Genomic DNA, 12,479 nt, shown 5'->3' with positions numbered 1-12,479 from the left:
GAAAGACAGAAAATTCCAGTTTCCATAGCAATAGCACGCTTATGATCAAAGTGGCAACAAATCTGATTGATGAATATCTGAAACTACTGATGCTGATGGAGAGCCAAACAAGTTTATGTCACTTCCATAAATGATACAGACAACTACAGCAACAGGTAGCATTGTTTAACGGTTTTCACAAGCTGTGGGTAAAATCACATCTAACTTAGTCGGTGATCCTAAGTGAAACATTATTAGTGCACTGCAGCTAAATAACCTGCTAGAACAGGATACTACTTGTAAGACCATACCAGGGTTGAATACAAAAGGTTTAACCGGTTAGTTGGTTTATTATCAGAAGAATGAAAGTAGCAAAATGAGTACCTGCTCATACCTGTCAACTAACATACGTTCTATATATCTATAGGACATAAGTTGCTGGTCACAGACAAGTGAATATTAACAACTTTACACAGTACATCTGAACTTTAACATATATGGAGAAACTAATCCATTGCAATATTTACTTCATATGTTAAAACAATCATATGCCAGAACAAATATTCTCTTGAGAATACATAGTGTTTTGTTTAATTCGTTCTTCAGATCAATAAAATACTTCAAATAATTACATAATACAGTATAGACATATAATATAGTCAATATGATTGCATTATTAAACAATATAGTGTTCCACTATATATGTGATGACTTCTGTATAGTTTTAATATGTAAAAAGCATGACAATAATTTGATGTGTATCTATTTGTTTTGTAACAAATATAACAGATGTTTCATTTAATTTAATGTTTTGTGCTCATGGTCTTATTTAATTATTACAAAACAAAGTTATATCTAACCTCAGTTCTTTAAGAGCCTCGAGCGCAAAAAACAAGGAGGTACCGAAGGAGTTCCCAGATTATTAACTGATTCAGAATAGACAGTCAGATATATATATATAATAATAATATATATATAATAACAACAAAACTTTGTGTTTGTCATTGACAAGTTTGACTAACTAGATATAAATAACATATTATATATATTGCGTTATTATCCACTAAATTATAAAGCTTTACGGTAGTTGAATCCAAAGTAGTGGTCACCACTCCGTCAACCATAGAGACATGGATAATACCTAAATAAAAGACATGCCAACTGAAGAAAAGGTATTTAATATAGTAACTGACATTTTGCTCAAAGTGTACACAACTCATCAGTGGCTTCGGTACTTTTGAAATGAAGAAAAAACATCATCCCTGGGTGGGCTTGAACCACCAACCTTTCGGGTTAACAGCCGAACGCACTAACCGATTGCACCACAAAAACAACATACAAAATATGACTGTCAAAATTTTGTTGATCAGATCACACATGAACAACCTCCTGATCACAGATCTTAGAATTATCTGTTACATCCAATCATAAGATAATTCAGCTTTGTTATAAAACACAGAAAATTCCAGTTGCCATGGCAATAGCACGCTTATGATCAAAATGTCAACAGCTGTGATTAATGAATATCCAAAACTTCTCATGCTGATGGAGAGTCAAACAAGTTTATGTTACTTCCATAAATGATACAGACAACTACAGCAACAGGTAGCACTGTCAAACAGTCTTAACAAACTGTTAGTTATGTTAACTCGCTGTATGTTAAATCACACTTAACTTAGTTGGTGATCATAGCTAAAACGTTTTTAGCCCACTGAGGCTAAATAACCTGCTAGAACAGGATACTACATATAAGACCAGGGTTAAAGACATAAAGATTTAATTTAATAATTTACTGGTTAACGCAAATTCCACATAACTTAAAGAATTTACATAAAGTTTTTTCTTCGCACAGCGTAAAGAATTCAATATAACGTAACGTGTCAAGTCATTGCAATCTCTCATAATTTGAACAATGAGAAAGTCAATTAGCCCTAAAAATATCGATATCTTTTGCCGCACTCGAAAGAGAAAACGACGTACGCATAATACTCTTTCTATTATATATACTAATGACCTGACAATTTAGTTCGCCTTGAAAACTGGCGAGTAGGGATATGACAGCTTGAAAGATGTTGTGGAGTGTGGTTGACCTTGAGCACATATTGTGCACACATTGCCTCTAGATACGTGTTTAGCTCCATAATGTTTGCCGTATACAACCACTCAGAATAGCATTGTATCCATGGGTATATGATACGAAGACAGGGGCCTTGATGTTTCTCTAGTAGGTCTTTTTATTGCTATAAAACACAGCTATACCAAGCTGGAGCTGCATAATATAGCATTGGAATAATCCACCGACCGATAAACAGCAGACCTAGATTTATCTATACCTGAATTAACTTACATTAACTGAATTACTTTGTATGTTGTAACAAAGAGTTGATCAAGTTTCATATCATACAGATATGATCATACCACATATATTTTTATTTGCATATCTGAAGTCATATACATGTATGCGGTGTGATTATATCTGTACAGATTATTATCTTAAACAAGTAAAAAAAATGAAATGTTCAGAATTTAGTTTTCATAATGATTCAAAAACTAAATTTAAAAGCTGCTTGATTTACATATTTGAACTTAGGACAAAATGATGATTAATTTAATATATAATTTATGGTTATTGTCTAAATGCACAATGAGTAATAATGTTGTAAAAGAGGATTTAAGCTTTCCAACAAAGAGGTCCAGTTTCTCTCACATACTACTATAAGTCATTCAGCAGATATGAAACTGCCAATATAGTGTAGAACACCAGGCATACCTACTGTAAGAACGGTATTTAATATAGAAGCTGACATGGAATCAGAATAATTTTCAATTTACACAAGACTCGCCACTGGCTTTGATGAGTCAAATAATTGAACGAGTAAAAAGGCTTCGTCCCTGGGTGGGCTTGAACCACCAACCTTTCGGTTAATAGCTAGTTATAGTTAGACTAAATAAAAATATTAGTTTTCAAACAAAGCGGTCCAGTCTATTCCGCACACTACTGTATGTTAAAACTTGGTATGCAGACGTCTGACATACTTTTTCATATTTCAATTTAGGTCAAAAATAATAAATCTGCCACCCTGATCTACACTTTGTGTGATGGGGTGTTGAAAGGCTGACTACTAAATATTTTAATCGCTGACTCTGGAATACTTCATATACAGTGGAGTCTCTACCTACGGACTTACTTTGTTCTGGAAGAAATCACCTAAGTAGAAATATTTGTAAGTAGAAACAGATCTTACTATGAAAATGCCCTAATTCGTTTCTAATCCGTTCCAAGCCCCAAAAAGTATCCGACATGAAATTTATACAAATTTTATATACATTTAAACGTTAACACCTGTAACAAACACTTGTTAGAATTATATTACCATATAATAAAGAAAAGAATAAACGCAATGAATAAAAACTGTGAGTGGTATGTTTGTTTGTTTACCTCTGGTGTTGGTCCTTGTTTAGACAAGGCTAAGAAGAAACTGCAGGAAGTCGGTGGATGGTGATCAGAAGACAGGTCAGAAAAAATGAGTGCTATATGTTGTTGTCCTGGTTTTGTTTTGCCCAAAATAAATGTTTTTAAAACGTACATTAAAATATTTATTTAGGTACATCAGCACGAACTGACAAACTGTTATCATACAAAAAGCACAGAGCTTGGAATTAGTAAAACAGAAGTTGTCCTACTCTGTATCTTATAACTCCAAATTATATAATAAATGAAAACAAAAAACTTGTGGTTTTATGATTTTAGCGAGCAAATGAATTGAGTGAGATGAGTTGTAGGTTGTGTACACATGGGGAGCAAATAGGCCAAAAATGTGAAACAAACAAATGAGCCAAATATATGAATGGCATTTCAGCCTTTTGTATTGAGTGTGGTATATACTTATTACCTTCCATTGTGAGTTATTCTAAAATTGGGGTTTGGGGTGTTGCAGTAAAGGAGTCGATAGAATTCCTTTACACTAAAAATATTTTCATTAAGTCGAAGCAAGGTTTCAACCATATGACGATTCGCAACATAAAAATTTCGCATTTAGAGTTTTTCGTAAAAAGAAGTTCCACTGCAGATAACAAGTATTTGAAAGATTGAGCTCTTTCCATACTTTTTGGACAGCTAATATGAGAGATTTTACAATTGCCCTAGTTATTGTTTATCTCAAATGAAGTTGATTAAACAAATTAAAGAAACATTGTGCTGGCTTTCGTGCTAATGCAATAGCAATATACAGTGCACCACCAGGTTTCGATGTTCCTGTTTTATGGTTTTTCGCCTTTTCGATGTGGAACACGATGCTTTTTTAATCCCTTCGTTACGGCACTTTTTTCGCCATACAACATCAACAAAGTGTTTCTCAAAATTCTAATTTGGCAGTCAGTGCGCTGAATACGTCGAAATAATAAAGAAGCAGATATGCTATTTGCCGAAATCTTTCCCACAACGCCTGAAAAAGATACAATGCTCGCCCTCTCTAAGTTCAGCATTCTTCATGTTTCGTAAACGCTTAATGTTGAGCGAGTGAAATGAAAATTAGTGATAAGAAAGCGAAAGTGAAAATGTATTGTGCATTTTAGCGTTTAATACAACGTTTACTATAAATTTAATTTATAATATATATAACGAATACAATATATATATAGACAAATATAACCTTGATTTGTTAGCCATTGGTCCTAAGATTGATAGCGATGTTAAAGGAAAATGTAAGAAAATGATTTTATGGCAATAAAATTTTTATTGGACATCATTCCCACTAAATACACAAATTTACTGTAGGTAACTATAGTTACTAAGGTTAATATACTATTCTGTTACTAATTTTAAATGTGTACGGTATATATATATAATTTAGATGTTTTTTTACTTTGGGTTGTTAGCATTAGATAATTACTATGAGTTTATATACCCCTCTATACGACATTTTCACCTTACAATGCCAACACTAAAATGAATTAATGTCGTATGACGGAGGCCCACTGTAATGATACCCATATCGATAAACAGTCCTACACAGTAGACTAAAATTCCTTACCAATACCTATTATTATTGATGCATATATTAAATGGAATGACAAACCCTTAAAGCCGCAAAGACACTAGGCGATATGTAGTATGATATGTGTTGCAATAAAACACCACATCACGCCATTTTGCGCTGGAACTCGCCCTGCGAGTTGATGCGGAGCAATAACGCTAGACTTATTCAATCAGAACTTGAGCGCATGCGAGGTGCATTTCGATTGGCTACTTTTTTCCAGAATGCAATGCTGTGGCTGCTAATTTTTTTGTGTCAATTTTATTTTCTTACGATTGAAGGTTGACCATCTTGAGAATGGGTAATATTAATACATACTAAATTCAAAACTATTATAAAGTAAATTATATATAAAAATCATTAAATATTATCATTAAAAAAAATGGTTCGTGTCTTCTTGTAGTGTACAATTTGTGAAAGTGAGATAGGCCTAACAACAAAAGCAGATGTTGTCTATGTCATTGTCTAAAAGGCGCCATATTTACATAAATTCATTAACAACTCCGAAGAAACTGGTGATACAGAATTTCATGTCAGGGTTCTGCTATTTATGCAATGACCTCTGGATCATTTCAAGATATAAAAAGCAGGAGCGTATTTAGAAATGTTTCTATTTGTTTTATCACAAATATAGCAAATATTTCTTTTGTTTCAATTTCCTTTTTTGCTGCTCATGGTCTCATCTATCAGTAAAAAACAAAGTTAATGAATGAATTAAATTAATTGATTGTCATAAAAAAGGTATTTAATATAGTAACTGACTTTAACAAGTGTACACAACTCATCAATGGCTTCGATACTTTGAATAATTGAAATAAGGAAAAACATCGTCCCTGGGTGGGCTTGAACCACCAACATTAATACTTATTAACTTCCATTGCCGGCCATTCTAAAATTGGGGTGGTGCAGTAAAGAAGTCAGTCAAATTCTTTTACACTAAAATATTTTTGTTAAGTCGAAGCAAATTTTCAACCAAAAGACAATTCGTAACATAAAAATTTTGCATAAATTTAGTCTTTCGTAAAAAGAGGTTCCACTGCAGATAACAAGTATTTGGAAGATTAAGCTTTCCTCATACTTTTTGGACAGCTAACATGAGAGATTTTACAACTGCCCTTGTTTTTGTTTATCTCAAATAAAGTTGATTAAAAAAATTAAAGAAACATTGTGCTGGCTTTCAAGCCCATGCAATAGCAATATACAGTGTACTACCAGATTACGATGTTCCGGTGCACATGCGCAAATATTTCAATTTCCTGTTTTGTTGCTCATGGTCTCATTTATCAGTAAAAAACACTAATTAATTAAATCAATTGATTCAGAATAAATAGTCAGCTATATAATTAATAACATGAAAATACATAGTGTTTTGTTTAATTCTTTCTTCAGATCAATAAAATACTTCTAATAATTACATAATACAGTATAGACATATAATATAGTCAACATGATTGCATTATTAAACAATATAGTGTTCCACTATATATGTGAAGACTTCTGCATAACTTTAATATGTAAAGAGTATGATAATAATTTGATGAGTATCTATTTGTTTTGTAACAAATATAACAGATCTTTCATTTAATTTAATTTCATGTTTTGTGCTCATGGTCTTATTTAATTATTGCAAAACAAAGTTATATCTAACCTCAGTTCTTTAAGAGCCTCGAGCACAAAAAAACAAGGGGGTACCGAAGGAGTCCCCAGATTATAAACTGATTCAGAATAGACAGTCAGATATATATATATATATATACTAGCTGCATTACCCGCCTACAGTAACAGATTCACGGGCTGCATAAGGTTTATTGAGAGTTGGCTTTCATACTGTAAAACAACTCCAAATATGCAGTTACATCTCCCTCTTTCCATCTCTCCATCTCTCTCTCTCTCCCCTCTCTCCGTCTCTCTCCTCTCTCTCTCTCTCTCTCTCTCTCTCTCTCTCTCCCCTCTCCCTCTCTCTCTCCCTCTCCCCCTCTCTCTCCCCCCCCCCCCCCTCCTCTCCTCCTCGCTCTCCCTCTCTTTCCCCTTCTCTCCCTCCCTCTCTCTCCCTCTCCCCCCTTTCCCTTTCTCTCTCTCTCTCCCCCCTCTCCTCCTCGCTCTCTCCCTCCCTCTCTCTCCCTCCCTCTCTCTCCTCTCCCTCTCTCCCCCTCTCCCTTTCTCCCCCCCCCCTCTCCCTCTCTCTCCCTTTCTCTCTCTCTCCCTTAGTTCAACGCAACACTTGCGGATAGACAACATTTTTGGTTTTTCTGTCGGGCGTATGAAGAAACAGTTTTCGGCGTGTGCCTACTTTTGAGCAGGCGACGTATAGCTGGTCATGGCTGATGCAGGGTGACTGTAAGTCGATAGCAGCTGCTCTCTTTCTTTTCACAATAGCGTATCGCAACCCTCGGAGTACTCGTGAAAGTTCTGTAATAGTAAGTTACAGTAGGCCTACTCGTAGCTGGAAAAAAATTAGTAACTCGGCTGCTGAAGGAAATGAACATGACCCACTATCACGAACAGCGGCAAATCCAACGTTATTAAGTAGTGGAGATGTGGCAATTCATATACAATACAACATCGTATAAGAAACACTTACCTTTTTGATGTGGAAATTTAGTAGGTGAGAAATGCGTTTTTCCAGTGGCTCCAAGAAACAAACGTTTACGTGACCTTCTCGGTACACGTTGGCAGTAAATATTAATTGCATGTAAATAACTACTCGTTAATTTATTTTATTTAATAAATAGTACATTTGTATAGCTGTATAGACACCTTTGTATAGGCCGCAGAACTCAGGAAGGCGCTTTTTAACACGGCAGAAAATTGCTGTTTAAAAAGCGTGCTAACCGGGGATTTCGGTTAATGCGCCCGAGCGGTGAAAGAAAAACAACAGAATCGCCACACCTTTATATAAGCCGCTTGGCTCAAATCGTCAGAGAAAAGTAGCGGCTAACAGTCCATATTACGAAATTACGATATTTAGTATTCATATTAGTTCGGTTGGCTTCGTTCGACCGAATGGAAAAAGAAAGACCGCTCTATAATTTATTTACTGTTACTACACATATTAATTCAGTTCGCTTAATTCAGTTCACGGACACTCAATCAAACAGACAGACAACGATTGCCGTTTATATAGTAGATAGAGAACAGCGTTTTTCTAGTGGTTGCAAGAAACAAATGTTCACATGACCTTCCCGGTACACGTTGGCAGTAAATATTAATTAGATGTAATTTACTACTCATTAATTTATTTAAAGAGTAGTAAATTTTATTTAATTCACTACTAATATTTACTACTAATTTAATTTTACCACTTACTCATATTAATTAAGTTTGCTTCGTTCGATCGAATCGAAAAAAAGACCTCCATATAATTCATTTATACTGCTCATATTTGGGAGTTATCGGTGACTCAATATATCGAGAAGACAACTCATACTATTAGCATATCAGTATTTATCGTCCATCCCTACGATGAATAGTAGGTTACGTATTATAATAGAGGCGTGTACTAACCGGAGATTCCCGTTAATGCGCCCTAGCAGTGAAAAAACCCACAGAATAGACACGCCCTTATATAAAAGTAGCGGCTAATAGTCCGAAAAGTACGGTACTCTATAAAGCGGACAGACAGATACACAGATAGACAGACAACGATTGCCGTTTATATAGTAGATATGCAGAAAAGTGAGCTATTGGGAACAGCTAAGATCTTGAGGCGAGTGCTCAAACTTCCAGGTCTCTGGTAGGAGACTCGAGTTGAGCAGAATTTACCACCCATACGGGGTATTCGGGGTGAGGAAACAATTTTTATATATACATATATATAATAACACTAAAACTTTGTGTTTGTCATTGACAAGTGTAATTAACCAGATACGAATAACATATCATATATTATATTGTTATTGATTATTATGAAACTTTAGGATGGTTGAATTTAAAGTAGTGGTCACCGTCCTATTACCCTACAGAGACATGGATAACACCTAAATGCGAGACATGCCGATTGTCATATAAAAGACATTTAATATACTAGCTGACTTTTACAAGTGTACACAACTCATTAATGACATCAAAAAACATCGTCCCTGGGTGGGCTTGAACCACCAACCTTTCGGTTAACAGCCGAACGCGCTAACCGATTGCACCACAGAGACAACATACAAAATATATCTGTCAAAATTTTGTTGATCAGATCACACATGAACAACATCCTGATGAGAGATCATAGAATTATCTTTCACATCCAATCATAAAATAATTCATCTTTGTTATGAAACACAGAAAATTCCAGTTGCCATGGCAATAGCACGCTTATGATCAAAATGTCAACAGCTGTGATTAATGAATTTCCAAAATTTCTGATACTGATGGAGAGTCAAACAAGTTTGTATATGTTACTATCATATACAAATCGTAGTCAATCTGTTACTTCCACAAATGATGCAGACGACTACATCAACAATAGTGCATCTAGGCAGTTGCATCGTGTGTATCAGGTCATATCGCGTTTATACTTTTATTGTGTGTCGTCGTACGCGTCTTGGACTATACCAATCGTCAAAGCTGCTAGAGTCGTGCTCGCTAAAAAATTGGTGAGCCAATTAAACACGTTTCGTTGACGAATTCGGTGTGCATGCACAGCTCAGACAATTCTGTGATATTCGGCTGAATAAATCTGTGAATTCTGTGAAATTTGTGAATTCGGCCAGATTGAACGAATAATTCGTTACGTGTGGCCAGACCTTTCCAGTCTTAACCAACTGTTAGTTATGTTAACAAACTGTCTGTAAAATCACATCTAACTTAGTTGGTGATCCTAACTGAAACATTATTAGTGCACTGAGGCTAAAAACCTGCTAGAACAGGATACTACGTGTAAGACTAGGATTGAATACAAAAATGTTTAGCCGGTTAGTTGGTTAGAATATCAGAGGAAGGGAAGTAGTAAAATGAGTACCTGCTCATACCTGTCAACTAACATACATTCTATATATCTATAGGACATAAGTTGCTGGTCACAGACAAGTGAATATTAATAACTTTATGCAGTACATCTGAACATTAACATATGCAGAAACTAATTATGATAATTACTTCATATGTTAAAACATTCATATGTTAAAACATTCATATATTAGAACCTTATTATGTATGCAATGCTTAGGTGATGAGTGAGTGCCAGAAATATTTGGTAACTTACTCTTGCTTACCCAGCGTATAGTTAATTATTTTGTTGAATTTTTAATTACTTTTATAGATTTATTTTTACCTTATGCTAGATGTAATTTAAATTAGCTCAATTTATATGCCTCTATTATTTTTACATATTCTATTTTAACGTTTAATAACCAGAGTCAGAAAAGCTAATCATTTTAAGTTAGGATTGAACCACTAAAGTTTCGGTTAACAGCTGAAAACACTAACCAATTGCGGCACAGAGACAATATAGCAGCATGGCCCTACGGTCTAAGTGCTTGGCCCTGTAGTCTAAAGGTACAAACACACTGGGCAACGTTATCGCATGCGTCATGAGGAGCGCGGAGATATTGCTGGCGTGTGCCTAAACACACTTGAGCGATTTACCAGGTAACACGTGTACGCTCGCAAACTGCCAATAACATTTCTTTAACTTTGGAGTTGTTAATAAATTTAAGTCAGTATGGCACCTTCTAAGGACAGATGTAAACAACTTCCGCTTTTGTTATTAGGCCTATCTCACTTTCACGGATTGTACACTACAAGAAAACGTGAAGAAAAAATGATTTTCGTATTTTAACAGTAGTATTCTACGATTTTTATATATAGTTTACTTTATGGTAGTTTGTTACTTTTAACATAATAAATATTTACCATTCCCAAGATGGTCAACCTGCGCAACGATTAACTACCAAATGTTGGCTTTCAACTGGGTTTCTTTGTAATTCTTGTGTGTTGTGTCTTACAGGACTGGGTGTGCTATTATTAAATCTATGAACAATTCAGTGTTCATTTTGATGATGTTTCAATTGTAACAAAATAGCAAAATGTCGTTGCTGTACGTTGGTGAACATTGATGGGAAAAAATTAGTAGCCATAGAATTGCATTTTGGGAAAACCAACCAATTGAAATTCATCTCGCGTGTGATAAAGTTGTGATAGAGAATGTCTAATGTTGCCTATCATATTACATTAACTAAAATGAGGCAAAATATCATCCCTGGGTGGGCTTGAACCACCAACCTTTCAATTAACAGCAGAATGCGCTCACCGATTGCGTCACAGAGACAACATACAAGGTGAGTAACTTGTCCAAATTTTCTTCTCCAGATCATGTTTCACTTGTTTTAATTTCCAATTTGGTTGCTCATTTTATCAGTGAAAAATAAAGTTAATATCAAAACTACCGTAAAACCTCTAATTGAAAGCAACCTCTATTTGAACAACACCTCCAATTGACCATCACCCTGAGCGAAGGGTTGAATATAGAGCGCCACTCTCTAATTGTACACCACCTCCATTTGACTGCCGCTTTGACATTATTTGATCGTTATGAGCCCATAATATCAACTGATCAGTAGAAAAGTGTCCACAAAATCAAATTAATAATGAATTGTTTACATCAATAACAATTAATTCTTTCGTTATTTAATTCCAAAGCTTTTAATTTTTTCCATTAAAACTTTGAAAGCATCCCCTTAGAAATAATTAATAACTGCCTCAAGCTAATAGTAGTTCCTTGTTCAACGCGGTCTTGATACTTCGAAGTACAAGTATATAGAAAAGGTTTACATTTACGATGGTAGATCAACGACTAGTTTCAAGGTGAACGTTGCATTTAGCGAGCAGAACTTTCACGCATTGCATTTGTGCTAAATGCAATGCGTAAAAGTATTGCCTCTGCCAAAAAAATGTTTAGACGGTAATATTGACTAGCCCAGCAGTGCAGAAGAAGAGTTGAGATTAAAATACATTGTGGAAAGTATGGGACAACCAGAGGATGTTCAATCCATCGAAGGCAACACTCAGAAAGTAGCTATTTGAGCAAATGAGGCAAATACTTCGTTTAAAGAATGTTAATTTTTGTTTCTGCATGTAATATATATATATGGTTCGTTTATGTCACGAGTTCATGAATATATATGTTTGTAGCCCTTGATCACTTATCAATATATAACTTATAAATTTGCAAATTTATAGCATATTATTTGATGGCATCATTGTGGTAATCTGATCTTACAATTGATCGAAGCTCGCAACTCCTCTTCTATTGCACATAAAAAGCTAGTTTTGGCTGCAAACCCAAAAAGGTTTAACATCGCTCCACCAGAAAAAGATGGCAAAATATAGGCGACATTCGCTTCACCCATAAAAGGGCTAAATTTATCTTCCTAAAATTCTGACGAGCCATTTGAAAAATACAATGCCACCTCCAATTGACTGCCACTAGAAAGGACGGGTTGAAAAATAAAGCGCCATGGCATTTAATTAGAG

Source organism: Watersipora subatra, chromosome 6 (assembly GCF_963576615.1).
Source record: "Watersipora subatra chromosome 6, tzWatSuba1.1, whole genome shotgun sequence".
NCBI lineage: Eukaryota > Metazoa > Bryozoa > Gymnolaemata > Cheilostomatida > Watersiporidae > Watersipora > Watersipora subatra.
The sequence above is the reverse complement of the archived record's forward strand: the minus strand, read 5'-3'. Positions refer to the sequence as shown.